General features: G+C 36.1%; 1 non-coding gene and 1 pseudogene across 1 annotated transcript; both read right to left on the minus strand.

The window, feature by feature from the left end:
- Window positions 1-1,135: 1,135 nt before the first annotated feature.
- On the minus strand, window positions 1,136-1,766 carry LOC116582678 (annotated as a pseudogene).
- A 12,173-nt stretch (window positions 1,767-13,939) lies between these two features.
- Window positions 13,940-14,053, minus strand: LOC116585376. Its single transcript, XR_004283577.1, has one exon. It is a non-coding gene; the product is annotated as a U5 spliceosomal RNA (small nuclear RNA).
- Window positions 14,054-18,000: the final 3,947 nt, after the last annotated feature.

The following is an 18,000-nucleotide window of genomic DNA, read 5'->3' on the forward strand; positions in this document are numbered from 1 at the left end:
CTTTTAGGAATTTATTTCCTGGTAGAAAAGGAGAAGCAAAGTCAGGCTCCTGTACACTCTAGGAAGGGGGAGGGAAGGGGGAGGGAGGCACAGGGGAGGACTCCAACTTTGGCATTTAGTCCCACAGTTGTCCTGGCTGGATCTGAAAAGGGCCTGCAGGGATGGTGCCACCGAGTCTGGTGAGAGAGGTGGCAGGTCAGGTGCCCAGAGGACAGCCCATATAGAGGCAATAAATACTGACAAGCCACGCACACAACTCCAGGCCGACAGGCCCAGGTAGACAAGTAAGGCTCAGGTATTGGCTTTGTCTGGAAGGACTGTCTGCTGGGGTTGTGGGCTCTACTGTTGTCCACTGGAACAAAGAGGACATAGCTGTGAGGACACTTGGCCTCCAGATGGGAATGGAAGCTCCTTCAGTTTTGACAGTTTGGCTTTCCCCAAGTCCCTGCAGTCATCCCGATAGCCTTGGCCTGGAGAGGTTGCTGGTCAGTTTCTGGTGGACAAGAGAGTAAGACCAGCATGTCCCACTCATCCCTCAGGACTGCAAGTGAGGCAGGGACCAAAAGGGACCCCATGCTCACGCAAACATAGGGATTTAGAGTTTCATATCGGCCCCTACCGCACACATTCCACATGTTAAGGCATCATGGTTAGATGGTTACCCACAGCTGTAGTTGAATTGACTCAAGACAGGTGAAAGCAGGAGGGTGGCTGGCCCCCCAGAGGCCTCCAATCGTGCTCCCATCCAACCCCAGAAGAAGAAAAGGAAGATTCATGGCAACTATGAAGACCCACAGGGACCTAAGCACCCTATGATTCCCTTGGAAAAGCTAGGGCCTTGGATCAGGTTAGGACGGGTAGAGGAACCTGAAGGGTTACAGAAGGGAAGATGGAGGCCTGTGCTGGAGGTTCCCTCTTCCCAATACTCCCCTGAAATAGGCAGAAGCAGTAAGATGAGACCATCAAGGAGGTTGGGTCCTGAAGGCAGGGCCAGGAGGGATGGGAGGGCTGGCCAGGGAGCCGACCTGTCTGCACTCTGATAAGGTGTTGAGGTGAGGGTGGGGGTAGTGGGAGTGGGGCACATCAGAAAAGTCATTCATCTGTCCAAAGGCTTGCTCATCTCCCTGACCAGAACTCAGTCCTCCAATTCCTATTTGATGGTAAGATTCCACTCCCAGGAGAGGTGAACAGTCTTGTCATCTGGGAAGCAGGACTTGTACCTGCCACAATCCAGCATACCCTTGGTGTTTCTACCCTGAGGGCCAGAAACTTGTACTCCTCTGCTTGGGACCCATAGCTTCCCACCAGATCGTTTGTCTTGTCAATCTTGATGCCTTCCCTGTATGTGTGCTGGATGTACATCATGCCAGACATAGTTTCCCAGTTCACTGGAGAGAGATTTTTCTCTGCCCTCCTTCAGCACCAAGGACTGCTTCTTGAAGCTCTCCAGATCACCTGTCAGGTCCAGCTCCAGGGGACCCAGGGCCAGGCTACACACCAGGGTCAGGCAGGCCACAACAACACTGGGTACATTAGGGTCAGCAAACACTGCTACGTGGGCCCAGCAGAGTGTCTTTCTTCTTGTATGGACTCTTATCCTCGTCCAGCTCCTGGATCTCCTGGTTGCTCTTCTGGGAAGGGGGCTTACAGCTGACTGAGTGTTCATCCTCCTCATTCTTGGCTACCCTCTGTGCTAGCTGCTCTGCCACGGGCTCTTGCTTCACCCTGCTCACCTCTACCTGAGTCTGGGACATTGGAGACTCCATGGACCACTCTTGTGCTCCCTTGCTCAAAGAATAGCAAGTAAGTTCTTAACTGAGTATATAATTATATTAATTATTGCGTTAGGTTTTTGTCCGGTACGTTATATAACCTTTGTCTTTGTCTGCTCAGGCTCCCATAACAAAATCCCATAGATTGGGTGGCTTTAACAATAGAAATTTATTTTCTCACAGTTCTGAAGCCTGGAAGTCTACTATCAGGTGTCAGTTTGGTGCATTTTTAACCCCTAAATCTCATGTATCAGGAGAAGTTATTTGGAAAACACACAAAGTAATTATTCTTGTTCAAGATAGAGTAGGGCAGCATACAACCCTTGATGTTTCTCTGACCTCTCCAGAATAATCCAGCATAATTCATTTTAATGACCCCTTCATCTATATTGTAAGACTAGAAAGTTGTTAGTGACACTTTTTTAAATAAATGAAGTAAATGAGGTATAACAAAAGCTGTTCTATCCTAACAAGTCAGCCTCTCTACAAGAATGTGGTTGCTTCAGAGAGGGATTGCCTACAGCATGTAGGGATAATAATATGTTTCTCAACAGCAGAAAAAAGCTGCCTTGCTCTTCATTCCAGGAAAATAGTATTTGAAGCCATTATGTTTAAGTAACACAATATTTAGAACCTATTAATGTTGCTTTTTTTAATGTTTTGTTGTTGTTGTTGTTGTTTTCTGATTGTTTGTTTTTAAATAACGTGGCATTTTACCAAAAATAAAAGAATTGTCATTTTGTGTGTCTGAAAAAATTCTCATCTAATTTTAGAGTAATGTGTTCAGCAATAAAAATTATTGTTTAGATTTAAATTCTTTAAGAGATTTCAAATAGCAAGCAAAGTAAATAAAAAATCTCTGGGAATATAGAACCACATTTTCATATTAAACTATTCATATTTATGTTTAGTGGTTAGAAGGACAAAGAAGGGAAAAGAACTCTTCTATGCTTAACATGTGAGAATAAACATACCAGATAGGAGGGGAAAAAAGCAACTTTATCATATCCTATTATTTGGGAAATCTCTAAATATTTCCTCATATATTTTAGCCTTTATAATATTCTATTTTAATGCCTATTTTCTAATCCCAAACAATCCCTATATTTATAAACTCTGAAATCCATTAAAAAAATGCTTGTTGAATATGTATGCGTATGCATAGTTGTTCTTTCTAAATTGTTAATGCCTTTCTCTTGTGCCTCTGCCTTATTTATGCATATGTAAATATGTATGTAAATACTTAAATTATTGATTTTAATAGTAGTAAATTTAACAGTACTAAATATAAAGATGTTACTTTTATTTCACATAATTTTATAAATAAGTTTTCACTAATAATATAATACAGAAACTCTAACTTTTACGAACTCTGTTAGTAACTCTTTATTACTAACTCTGTTACCCACAGCCACCTATCATCATATATCTGAGAATTTCTAAGATGAAGAAAAAAAAGAAAATTTATTTCTTTCACTATATAGTATCTGCATGCATATGTTATTTATTTACTTTTACTAATAAAAAATTAAAGGAAGAACTATCATATAATTTAGCAATCCCACTTCTGGGTATATATATGAAGGAAGTGAAATCATTACTCAAAGAGTTATCTTCACTCCTATGCTTATTACCGCATTTTTCACAATAGCCAAGAAAAGGAAACAAGCTAAGTGTTTATCAAAATATGAATGCATGGGCGCCTGGGTGGCTCAGTGGGTTAAAGCCTCTTCTGCCTTCAGCTCAGGTCATGATCCCAGGGTCCTGGGATCGAGCCCCACATCCGGTTCTCTGCTCAGCAGGGAGCCTGCTTCCCCCTCTCGCTCTGCCTCCCTCTCTGCCTACTTGTGATCTCTGTCTGTCAAATAAATAAATAAAATCTTTAAAAAAAATGATTAAAAAAAAACAAAAACAAAACAAAAAAATATGAATGCATAAAGAAAATGTGCGTGTGTAATATTTTTAAAAGTTTTATTTATGTACGTATGTATTTATTTATTGGAGACAGGGAGTGAGAGAGAGAAACAGCGTGTGCACACAGGAGGGTGGGAGAGAATCTCAAGCAGACTTTCCGTGAAGAACAGAGCTGGACATGGTGCTTGATATCAAGACCCTGAGGTCATTATCTGAACCTAAACCAAGAACCTAATGCTTAAGTGACTGAGCCAACCAGGCGCCCCATGTGTGTATAATATTATTCAGCCATGAGAAAGAAGGAAAATTCTGCCATTTGTGATAACGTGGAATGACCTTGAAGACATTATGCTAAGTGAGATAAATCAGACAATTACTATATGGTATCACTTAAATGTGAAAACTAAAATATGCAAACTTGTAAAAACAGAGGAAAATGGTGCTTAGCAGGGGCTGGGAGGGGTGGAAGAATAGGAGAGATGTTGTTTCAGGGTACAAATTGCAACTAGTCGATAAGTAAGTCCTGGAGATCTACTGCATGGTACACTAAATATAGACAATAATGTATTTTAATCATCAAACTTGCTATGAGATTAGATCTGAATTATTCCCACTAAGACAAGAAATGATAATTATATGCCATGATAGAGTGCCAATGCTACAATCACAATTATATTACAATATATATAAAGAAATCAATACAATTGTTACACAATGTTTTATGTTATATATTTCAGTAAGAGGGGAAAAAACTGCTTTTATTCTAAAACAGAAAGGTGATAGGAAATTATTTAATTTTGTAATTAAAAACATCTCCAGGGGCATGTGGGTGGCTCAGTGGGTTAAGCCCCTGCCTTCAGCTCAGGTCATGATCTCAGGGTCCTGGGATCGAGTCCCGTATCGGGCTCTCTGCTTGGCGGGGAGCCTGCTTCTTCCTCTCTCTCTCTCTGCCTGCCTCTCTGCCTACTTGTGATCTCTCTCTGTCAAATAAATAAATAAAATCTTTTAAAAAAAATATCTCCAGACGATGTATCTAGTGTTGAATTATTTTATATATTTGAATATGTTCATATATGGGTATCTATACACATATTGTTTGATATAGATCAAATACTACCTTCAAAAAATCAATGCTTTACATCTGATTTTCATAAAAAATTCTGAATCATATGCATTATACAAATTTTAAAAATTTTCATTATTCTGAATGTTGGCAGTCTAGTTTCTAACAGTTTCTTCTCTGTTACTTGTATGCTTAGTGTTAACAAATAGTTGCTAAGCAGAAATACATTATTTTACACATGAAAGACAGATATTGAATAATGTTAGTAAACACCTATAGGATAACTTACAAAACGATATTCTGTTAATAATACCAAGATGCAGAGACACCTGGGTGGCTCACTCAGTTGGGTGACTGCCTTTGGCTCAGGTTATAATCCTAGGTTCCTGGTATCAAGTCCCACAATGGGCTCCTTGTTCACTGGGAAGTCTGCTTCTCCCTCTGCCTGCCCAACCCCTTGGTTGTGCTCTCTCTCTCTGACAAATAAATAAATAAAATATTTTAAAAAATAATTATCCCAAAATGCAGACAAAAGGAAAATAACTAATGGTGTATAGCATGGCATGTACCAATATTAAATACAAATCTGTAAAAAATATTTGTTTTCTATTAGAGTTCAGTGTATATTGGTTATTGTTTTACAAAGAAATCTCACCACTAAAATTAAGCAGTATTTTTTAAGTAAACTGGATATTGAGTAACTGTAGCTAATACTTTAGAGAGAGTATCACTATCTATTCAGTATTAATGGCTTTGAGGTTTCAAAGAATTCATACCATTCTTAAATTCAAAAGCAGAGTTTCCATACCATCATCTTTATCAAAGTATAGTCCGACAATGAATGATTTTTCTTGTGCTTTTGTTATGTATTTTGTTATTGAGCTGCAGGATCAAAATATTTTCTTCTGAATTATCAAAATAAAGTATAACTACATTTATAGTGAATGATCAATCAATAATAACTCCTTTAACTGGTACAGTATTCTAAAATATTTTACACATCTTCTTATCTTCTTCTGAATGCATATAGTAGTTGAATCTTTATTGAAATTAGGAACAGATGAAATCATCATAAAAAATATTAGAACCATTCTTACTAAGTTTTCAAATTCTAATACAGAGTTCCAACTTTACAGGATAGCATGCAGTTTTATACTCTACTCACCTATACTTTGTGGAAGTTGTTTGCAGATTGTCTCCTGGCTGCTCCAAAGAGCCAGTTTCACTGGATTCCTCCTAGGAGAAAGGTCATAAGGAAGAAACCAATGAGATGATATTGGATCGTGTCATCTCTTTTTTAGGAGCGGCTCTGCTTTCAACTGTGTTAAATATTAGATTTCTGAAAATCTTCTTTAAGTGTTCTCTGATTAAAATATCATAAGCAAGTTTAAAAAATAATGCCACTGTAATATGTTTCTAATTTTAACTTTAAATGAAAGATGACTTTCCCCCTTATAATACAGTTACTTTATAGTTTCAAGATTTTTCTTAAGATTATGGGGAATACAATGTTTTAGATGTTGGGAAAGAACATTTAGGCATACAGATGTATGCTCTCTCTGTCTCTCTCTTCTCACACACACACACATATACACACACATACACACATGCACACATACCAGCTGAGAAAGGAAGTTAAATTTATTCATGGTGTCACAGTATGAATCTTTCCTGAGAAGGTCAAGGAGTCTTTAATGCTAAGATGTTACCATTTCTATTACATCCCTCAAAGAGGTAATACCTGTAATACCTGTTACTACCTCCTTTATATAAATAATTTCATAATACAAACTGACTTTTGTCTTCATAATTGAAATCCAAACATCTCTGCTGCACAGCTTAATTTTTTCTAAAATTTTATGCTTTCTATTATATATCTGGGTAATTCTCCTGATTGTTCATTTACTTTATTTGCACAGGCTCTTAGACAATTTCTTTTATGAACAAATAATTTGTGACATAGAGGAACCAGGAAAAAAAAAAAAGGAAAATAAAACCTATGTCACCCTTAAGTACTAGGATGAACCGCATATTTTTCTACTTTATCAAATCCATTAATCGTAAGATATATCATTAATTCATGTATCCATGAGAAAAAAAGATAAACATTACCAATTAAACTATGACATGCTACCTATGCTAAAACTGATTCTAATTTTAGAGATGTCATAATGTTAAAGACATGTACTTAGAACAAATGTAGAAATCGTTCATTTGGTTTTTACAAAAAGCACCACATGGAATGAATTTTTTGTTCTGTTCCTAAAATGGGGAAAATTAAGGATGCTTGGATGGCTCCATTAGTTAAGTGTCCAGCTCTTGGTTTCAGCTCAGGTCATGGTCTCATGTTTTGTGACATTGAGCCCCAAGTCTGGCTCTGCACTCAGCAGTAGTTGGCTTGGATATTCTCTCCCTCTGCCTCTCCCCACTTATGCACACTCTCTCTCCTGCTCTCTCTCTCTCTCTCTCAAATAAATAAATCTTTAAATTAAAATAAGTTGGAGGAAATTAGTACAGAACTCTAAGTAACAACCCGAAGGACACACAACTAATATATAGTACAGTCAGAATTCAGAATCAAAGTTGTCTGACTCTTTGAACCATCTTCTCCTTACAGATTCCCACTTCTTATGAGTTCATTGCAACTTGTAATGTAAGGTAATGATGAAACACTGCTGCTTCACTTCTAGAATCGCCACTCAGGACTCTTATTTAATAGCCCATATGCCACAATCTATAAAGAGACCCTTGTATAACCAAATTATAGATTTTTAACATATTCTTAAGTCATGATTACTAAGAAAAAGATACTGCTTCTCTATACCTAAATCTCAATAAATATTTTTTAAATGTTCCATATCATGATACTTATGGCAAATATAGTACTTTCTACTTAATAGCTTTAAAATGTTTTGATCATTTGGACAAACTGTCAAAGCAGCCATGGCACTGAACAACCAAAGTTGTTTTAACCAATAAACCACACAATCCAATATAATATGACTTTGGCTTCAGCTTTCCATGTAATGAGTTTTAGTGAATTAATGAATCAATGAATTAGTCTTCAAATCATCGAGGCCTTATAAATAGTCAATGTCTTATATACTTAAGCTGGTAGCAATATGAATGTATGCAAATATTTATTGAGTCATTATTATAAACCAAGAACTAATCTAAATTACATAGTTCCAGTTTTAACTATGTAAATGAGTTATTTGTTGAGCTTATATATATATATATATATACACACACACATACACACTCTTATTTTTTTTTAAAGATTTTATTTTTATTTATTTGACAGAGATCACAAATAGGCAGAGAACGAGAGAGATTGAGAGAGAGAGAGAGAGAGAGGAAGGGAAGCAGGCTCCCTGCTGAGCAGAGAACCCGATGCGGGGCTCAAGCCCAAGACCCTGGGATCATGACCTGAGCCGAACCCCACACTATTATTAAGCCCATTTCTTGGATGAGAAAAATAAGAGCTCAACAAAAAACTCATTTACACAGTTAAAACTGGAACACAGAATTTATTCCAGTTTCACAGCCAAAGCTTTTAACCTACCTACAATATATCTTTCTAAGAAGAAGGAGGAATGGGCTGGAACTCTAGAAATCAACCCTGAATTTCATGTTACAAACTGAATTCTAGAGTTTAACCAAATCATTTCATCTGATTCAGTGTAATCTTTGTGAACGATGTGAGTTTCTTTGATTATTCCAGTTTCACTTTTCGCTTAAAATGGGATTTGGTTTGCCTGTGTTTCCTTCTCGTTTGCCCAATCCAAATCTGTTGTTCTGAGTTTTCCTAAGGATTCTGTGTGAACTTGCTTCTTTTTGTTCCAAGGTCTTGAATCCTGATCTTCATGTAGAATGTGGTGTTTTCTTTTATGCTTACACAGCACCCTGCATATACATTTATTAAATGTGCATTGTTAACTAGTGATATTCTCCAAAGTCTCTGAACTTCCTTAAAGCAGAAATGGTATCTCATTTCCAATATATAAACTGAGAGCCTAGCCTGACATACACAAAGCATTTAGTAAATGAATGCTAAGTAGAAGAAAGAAGAAATGAATGAGTGGGCGTTCATTTACTCACTTATATAAGGAATTTGGCTTAGTTGAACATAAGATTATTCTTAGGCCTAAACCCAGTCATTTCTGCCTTTATTGATATATTAAAGGACTTTGTTGATCTTTTTTGACCTCAATCTCCATAACACATTTTTGTAGGTTTCCAACATTCCCAAACTGGCAGAGATTATGACTGCACCAAAGCATTAGCTCTTTTCACTTGTCAGACTCTCTTGCAAATAATTTGGCCCTGTGACTGACATCTTCCTGAGAAAATGTTGGGCAAAGGATTGTATTACTTTCAGGTTTGACCGTTAAGACATCCTGAAGAGCCTAATGGATCTTTCTGGCTCCCCAGTCATCCTGAAGCAGAGAATCACTGAGCCCTAGGGAACAATGGAGCAACAAAATGAAAGACTTCTAGCATCGGAAGCCATTGTTACATAAAAGTGACCCAAAAAGGCCACATGGCTTGTGTCAGGCTGTGTAAGCAATAACTAAGGCTTTCTTATGTAAGCCAAGAGAATTTTTTTCTACTTTTTATGGAAGGTAGGATTAATTACTCCAATTCTAAAACAAACCAATATCTTCAATTACCAGACTAATTTGTTTTTCTCTTTCTCTCTCTTTTTCCATTTTGTTTGTTTCAGGCTAAAAAGAAGAAAATATGTAGAATTAATTCATGGTATCTTAATCCAAATTTTTCCTCTCAGACTTTCTTGGTCAGAGTTATAAATCTGTATAATCTTAGACACATTAGAGCTGCTATTAATGGAAGAGTAAACACAAGAAAATTTCAAACTTACAGTAGATCCTTTAATAATCAATTAAGGCACAGCATATATACTAGTTATTTGTAGACATAACAAACAAGCAAAAAAACAAACAAACAAACAAACAAAAAAAGCATTTCAGATGTTTATGTCACAATGGGTGGTATATTAATATATACTTAAACACATTTTTTTCCTCTACCTGCAGTAGAGGTTTTGCTTTATTTTGAATAAGGAGATATATGAATAGATGATGTAATACTGAGAAGAGAATATGGAACACATGGGAAGGAAACCACACTATAAGGAAGTTGCTTCTAATTTATTATCTCAAGATCAAATATTCACCAAGGCTTGACATTTTATTTTCTTATAGTTTAAGATTTAACTTCCTAAACTCTAATAAGAAATCCCTCAAAGAGAAAGAGAAAAAATGTATTCTTCATTATTATAATTCTCCCAAAGAGTCTTTAAACCAGGGTTAACTTAGGTGAATTATATTTTAAACCATTTGTTAAAATATTTAATGTTAACTCCTAAGTATCTAAAATATTACACTGAATTGGCTTTACAGAATGTTTCTTTTAACTATTCCTTTCAGATAGGATTATGATAAAAAGAAAAAGGTTATGTCATACTCATTTAATTTTTTAGCAAATAATCTCAGTAAGTAGTAATGTTAACATCTAATTTCTGATCTCAAATTTCTTTATTCCCTTATCTGCCTCCCAACATTCACAGGTCTCTTGATTTATCTGTTAAAATGTATAGAGACAGACAAGAATGAAGAAAGAAATGAAAAAACATAGTGAGAGAAAGGGAGAAAGAGAAAAGGAAGGGAGAAAAGGAAGGGTGGCCATAGGGAGGAAAATAACTATCATTTTTATGACGTGTACAGAAGAGGTTGGGAAACAATTTTTTACTCAGAAAAAGCAAATAAGAGAGGAAACCCACAGGTTTAATACAGTGGTTAAATTTGAAAATATGAAAAATCTTGGAAGAAATTCAAAATGACAGGGAGCTGGACATCCATTGCATGGTGGATATTTTACCTTGGCCTCAGAGATCATGGCATGAACATGAACTGATTCGGTTACACATTTAAAACCTTAAATTCAAAAAAGGGATAGTAAGTGAAACACAGCTCATAAAGAAAAAAACAAACAAACAAAAAAAACTTATATGTTACTCTAAATAAGAAAGATAAAAACCAAAAGCAATACTATTTAATTTTGTGTTATTCATTTAAAAAAAAAATTGCAAACACTGATCACATTGTTCATAGATCTTTGGAAACCAGGAAAAATTAGATTTATAAACCTTGAAAACAATGAGTGGTAGTGAAATAGCCTGTCTCAAAGAAGCCATTTAAGTAACTCCCCTAATTATTAAGACCTTCCTTTAATAGATAGTAGACCCAAATGTCTGTGCTTAAATACCCCATTTTTTTTCAAATCACTTTCAGTGGCATTTACTTATACTTTAAAAAAAATCCAATTATCATTACTTAAGCCCACACAAATCCGCTAATTAGTGGTAGAATTTGGACTGAAGCGCAGTTCTGAATCTCAATCTCAGCACCGTCATTGCTATTTAAAACCTCTACTGCTCTGACCGTTGAGATAGATACCTTTCCTTTATGTCTCAGTATTAAACAGAAATGATCAATCTTTTGAGTTTCCTAACCTCTAAAAGACGTTTTTTTAAAAATACTGTTGTGGATCACCTGGGTGTCTCAGTCAGTTAAGTGGCTGCCTTCGGCCAAGGTCACGATCCCAGGGTCCTGGGAATCAGCCCCATGGGAACCTGCTTCTCCCTCTTCCTCGGCCTCTCACCCTGTTTGTGCTGTGTGTGTGTATGTTCTCTCTCTGTTTCTCTCTCTCTCACATAAAGAAATAAATAATTTTTTTAAAAAAATCAAAATCATGTTGTGGGAATCCCCTGGGTGGCACAGTTGATTGAGTGTCCGACTTACTTTTGGCACAGATCATGATCTCAGGATCATGAGACTGAGCCCCTAATCTGCACTCAATGCAGGGAGGGTCTCCTTAAGATTCTTTCTCTCTGGGACACTTGGGTGGCTCAGTTGGTTAAGTGGCTTCCTTTGGCTCGGGTCATGATCCCAGTGTCCTGGGATCAAGTCCCATATTGGGCTCCTTGCTCAGCAGGGAGCTTACTTTTCCCTCTGCATCTGCCTGCCTCTCTGCCTACTTGTGATCTCTCTCTCTCTCTCTCTCACATAAAATATATATATATATATATAAATTTTTTTTTTTTATTTAAAATCATGCTGTGGGGGTCCTTGGATGGCACAGTTGATTGAGTGTCTGACTCTTAGTTTTAACTACGGTCATGATCTCAGGGTCATGAGACTGAGCCCCGAATCTGCACTCAATGCAAGGAGGGTCTCCTTAAGATTCTTTCTCTCTGGGACACTTGGGTGGCTCAGTTGGTTAAGCGGCTGCCTTTGGCTCGGGTCATGATCCCAGCATCCTGGGATCGAGTCCCATATCGGGCTCCTTGCTCAGCAGGGAGCCTACTTCTCCCTCTGCATCTGCCTGCCTCTCTGCCTACCTGTGATCTCTCTCTCTCTCTCACACATAAAAAAATATATATATATATATATATATATTAAAATTTAAAATCATGTTGTGGGGGTCCTTGGATGGCACAGTTGATTGAGTGTCCGACTCTTAGTTTTAGCTCTGGTCATGATATCAGGGTCATGAGACTGAGCCCCACATCTGCACTCAATGCAGAGTCTCCTTAAGATTCTTTCTCTCTCTACCCCTCCTAGTCACGCACTCTCTCTCTCTTTCAAATAAATAAATATTTTAAAAAATACCATTATTGTCTGAATTGTGTCTCCTCGATGCTTATGTGTTGAATGAAAGCCTAACATTTAGTACCTCAAAATGTAACTGTATTTGGAAATAAGGTCTTTACAGATACGATTAAGTTAAAATTAAGTTGTGTTTTGCTTTGTTTTTACAGTGGGCCTTAATCCAATATGAGTGGTATCTGTATAAGAAGAAGTAATTCAGGTACATACACAGAAATACTAGACACACACGCACACAGGGATGACCATGTGAAGACACAGCAAGAAAGTAGCCATCTACAAGCCAAGAAGGGAAGCCCCAGAAGAAACCGACTGCCAGTCTCCTGATCTTGGACCTCCAGCCTCCAGAACTGTGAAAAAAATAAATGTTTGATTTTAAGTCCCCAGGCTGTTGTATTTAGTTCTGAGAGCCCAAGCAGGCTATTATAGACCCAGAGATTTCTCTCTGAATATTTACTAGATATTGAGGAAAGAATGTGCACAATTTTGTATCACTTGCCTGGAATGACTGATGTGAACATTTATGAGATAATGATTATTAAAAAATTAGGGAATATTTATGAGATAACAATTAATCCCTTTGAAAATTGGGGATTAATATTAAAATCATACTAATAGCTATCAACATATTTTTAAATGTTCAAAATTTAATTGATACATTACACAGTTTTCAAAGTAACAGAGTATAGTAGATTAGAACACTCTTTAAAGGTATTCACTGCTGCCCTCACCTTAATAAAGTGTACATCCCTTCTCTGTTGTATTGGGTTGTCACCATGTCTTGTTTAGCCAGTGAGATACTAACAAATGTGATGTAAATTAAGGTTTGAACTATGTGTGTGTAGTAGGGCATTTGTGAGTCTATCATGGCCCTGGGAGAATTTTCCTTTCAACTTGGGTCTTGTAATGTCCTCACATAAAGCAGACTTGAGGCCAATGCATATGGAGAAGCCAAGGTCAGTTCCCCCCCAGTATAAGTCAGTGCTCCCAGGTAAGTCAGGCAGAGATGACCTGATGCACGGGTGAACTGCAGATGCATGAGAGAGAACAAATGAAAGCTGTTTTAAGTCACTCAGTTTTGAGGAGATCTGCCATGTACTGTTAATTGAGCCATAATTGACTGATGTGGAAAGCATTGCAATAAAAATAAATAAATAAATAAAGTTGATTACAATGTAATCAATGTAAATTTTAAATAATATTCAATAGGAAATCAGTATTCTTGTTGAAAATTTAAAATATTATTATATATTTTCAATGAGAGAAATAGAATGTTAAAAATACAACACCTCTCGGGTATTTATTATGTTCTAGGCATAGTGATAACCTTTGATCATTTTATTTTATCTCAGTAATGACACCAAGGTTAAGTATAATGATTACCATATTTTACAAATATTCAGTGATTTTTCACAGGATCATACTGCTAGGATGTTGTAGGACTGGAATTTAAACCCAGGTAATCAGTTTCTAATGCCTGGGCTCTTAACTTTTTTTTCAACCCTGGTAAAACAAGGCATCAAACAACTGACTTAACTCAGAGTTGTTCCTCTCCATGGAAATTTTTAGTGAAAGGTGAAAAACTTATATAAGTTGAAGAGAAAACAGAGCATATTGGGCTGTTAATTTTTATAGCATATCCAGATATCACAGATTCTCTATTTTTTAAGATGATTTTATCTATTGATTTGCCACTCTAACCTAAAATATTTTAATACAAAGAGGTCTTCTGTACACTATACATAGTAAAGATCATGTTTTCATTATATACCCTATAAGAAGAAACTTACCTATCTAAAAAAAACACTTTTTTATGTTTAAGTATAATATATATATATCAACATCTATAATAATTTAGGACTAAATAAGTGTGTGTATATATATGCGTGTGTGGATGGATAGATGATAGATAGAAAGAGATTCATAGATTCTTATCATTAAACATGACTTCTTGCACTTTGCCATAATAGGAATCAGAACTGATGGGGAATTGTCAGGTTTCACAGCTACACTAAAGACAATTGACCTACCAGAGTTTTGCTTTAATGCTAATATCAAGCTGATGGAAATTGAGTAAAATTATCACTTTTCTGTAGCCTTGGATATCTCACAGGTGATCTATTCAAGTTATTACTGGACAAAGAAAGATGAGAGACATGCATGTTAATGGAAATTATCAGAGAACTGAAGTTATTTTCATTAAAAAATGGATAATTAAAGAACTTTGATGACATTTGAGAATGTTTTTGAAACTAGGTCTAAGAATATCCAGAATCCTTAGGTCATTAGAAAGCATTCTGGAAGCTCTAAAATATATTGGTCCTTTTGGACTAGTCCTCTATAAATTCTCCTCAAGGCCCATCTCTACCCTTGCCATCTCCAAATGTCCAGATCCAGGTGAACAAATTGAGTTTCTAGAGAATCGTCAGAGTGTCTAGTGAACCAAGACATGTACAAAGATCTCAAAATATGAACACGAGGAAGAAGTTCCTGTATAGAATGCTAACCAAACATTAGCCAATTAAAAGGCATGCCTAAAATTAACGTCAATGCTAAAAGCAGCCAAATCAAATTAGTTTATCTTAACAGACCAGACGTATACATTCAAAGTGAAAGGGCTTCGTTTATTTTTATTGATCAGTAGTGTTCACCAGAATCTGAAATTCAATATTGACTTGGCCTGAATATTAACGTACCATCTAGTTGAATGATTTTAATGTTTCTCATTTCCCTCCATCATTTAACTCGCATTATACAAATCCATGTTATTCTCTATGATATTGCTCAAAAAGATATAACTTTTTACAGTTTTATTTTTCCAGCTAGGCAACATTGCAGCCTCTCAGCAGCTATTGGTTTGTAGAAATATTTGGATAGACTAGATGGTTTTATGCTGTTTCCATATCTCCTTATGAAACATGGTCTAGTATCTCTTTAAATTAAAGGATTTTAGCCAGGGTTACTTGATTTCTAGTTAAAGATATTCCATACAAATACCAGGCCTAGTCATTTACTCTAATATTGGTCAGCTGGCTGTTTTCCCAGATCATTTAGAATCTTATACTACTAAATTTAAAATACTATTGATTTTAAACTTCTATAGATCAGGTGACTTTTCAACTCTGTGAGTCCAAAACATTGTCAATACAACATAATGCGTATATTACTAAGGACCTGCTAAACCTAAAAATAATATGCAATATTAAATAGGATTAATTGATATGACAATTGGTAAGGTTTTCTATTTGATTTTAATGGAGTAAATACCAAATGCTTTATATGGTATTTTAATCATGCAGTTATTCCAACATTACTGAACGATCTACCCTAAAAGAATTTCTCATTTGATTCTCTTGGAATAATTACTTATTAAACCACTCAACACTGTATATTTAGGATTATGTAAAAGAAAAAGGGGTAACATTCATCTTTTTTCCATATATAAAGGAAATAAGGTACTACTCAGATACTTGGAATTTCTCCAAAACATACAGCTCATCATTAGAGTCAGAAATAGTCAAAACATATCTAAAAGGTGCATTTTCTGCTGATCATTGAACATGCTCTTAAACTGGCAGAAACTGCCTCTGTGGATCTTGAGTCAACAGCTCCAGCTGTGTGTCACAGAGTTCCAAAGGCCATTCTTCCTTTCTTTTCAGGTGAACTCTAGCACATCCCTGCATATTCATAGGCTGTAATGCACTTCTCATTCACTTTACCATTTTTGGTCTCTGGGAATTTCTTTTTTTTTTAAATATATAAAAGGAACAGCGTGACCCCATCTTAAAAATTGAAATATTCGCTGATCTATGGTTATTCCTGTAATATCACAAGTGTTGGTGAATAATTCAAATTAAATAGTTTCCTATATATTCCATTTTAAAGGGACTTCATTTACTTTCTTTCAATGGTTTCCTCCTGTGCTGTTCTCACCCTGCATTATTCATATGCAACCTCACAAATTGCCTTGCATTTGAGCAGTTCTGATATAAATCATAAGGCTATTTTCTCTGGAGGACTTCAGCTTTAAGCTCTACAACTTGTTTTAAAATGAAAACTGTGTTCAATTAAGGTGATTTGTTTGCTTCAAAAAATTAACTATCTTATATTGCCATTTGCAAGGAGAGAAGACTGAAGTTACATTCCTGGGTGCTGAATAATTTTAGAAGTAATTTACTTGCTCTCTCTGACTGTATCTTTGCATCTAGTTTACCCTGTCCATTTATTTGTGGTTAGGTCATATTCTTCAGGATATATAGCTATCAAAAATTCCTTTCCCAACAGTTCTACATTTTGACTTTTGACTGGTTTCTTTGTAAACAAACTAAAACAATGGGTTCTTCTCTGCTTTCAGGTCCTACACTGAAGGAGAGAAACAGGAAATGAATGGAAATGCAAGCAAACTGAGAAATTAGATTCAGTGTGGAGTGCTGCTTTATAGCTGTATTCATTTTTATAAACAGTATTTTAAGAATGACATCACTGAAAATGGTGGAGTAGGGAATTCTATCCATTCCTCCCCAAAAGTAACTAATAAGATGAAAGGCAACCTATAGAGTGGGAGAAAATATTTGCAAATCATATATCTAATAAGGTATTAAATCCAAAGCATATAGGCAACTTATACAACTTTATTTCCCCCCCCTCCAAAAAATTGACTAAAAAATGGGCAGAGGACCTGAATACACATTTTTCCAAAAAAGACATATAAATGTCCAACACAATGGATGAAAAAGTATTCAATAGTACTAATCATCTGGAAAACAGAAGTCCAAATCACAATGAGATACCATTTAACACCTGTTAGAATGGTTATAATCCAAAAGACAAAAGATATCAAGTATTAGCGAGGATGTGGAGAAAAGAGAACTCTTGAACACCCTTGGTGAGGAAGCAAATTGGTTCAGGCCCCTGGGAAACAAAACAGAGATTCCTCAAAAAGTTAAAAATCAGTAGCTGCACTTCTAGTGCAGATTGTTAGAACTGGAGAAAGCAACATGGACCTTATTCTCAAAGAACTGTGTTTATGGGTCTCCATATATCTGGTACATTTCTCAATGACCCGTACAAAGCATTTATTTCACCTAACTTGAAGCATTCCCTGGGCTAGGATGACTTCCCTAGTGGCTTTTGCCAGAAGCATTTAAACTAACAGATATTGGTTACAACAGTCTGGGGCAAGGAATAATATTTGGAACAAGCTTGGGTTACACTTGAGATTCAATCTTAACTAATGGGCCAAAGAAGAAATCACAGGGGATATTAGAAAATACATTAAGACAAATAAAAGCAAAACCACAACACACCTCAACTTTTGGCGTGCAGTGAAGGCAGTGCTCACTTGGAAATGTAGAGCTATAAACATTTATACTGGGGAAGAAAAAAAAAAAGAAAGAAAAAGAAAAAGATTTCTTCAAAAATTCAAAGAAAAGATTCGTAAAATCTGCTGATTTGAAATCAGTAGCCTAATTGTATACTTTAAGGAACCAGAAAAAGAAAAGCAAGGTAAATCCAAAGTTAGCAAAAGAATGAAGTCTAACCCAGCCTCATACCATATACA

Source organism: Mustela erminea, chromosome 2 (assembly GCF_009829155.1).
Source record: "Mustela erminea isolate mMusErm1 chromosome 2, mMusErm1.Pri, whole genome shotgun sequence".
Lineage (NCBI taxonomy): Eukaryota > Metazoa > Chordata > Mammalia > Carnivora > Mustelidae > Mustela > Mustela erminea.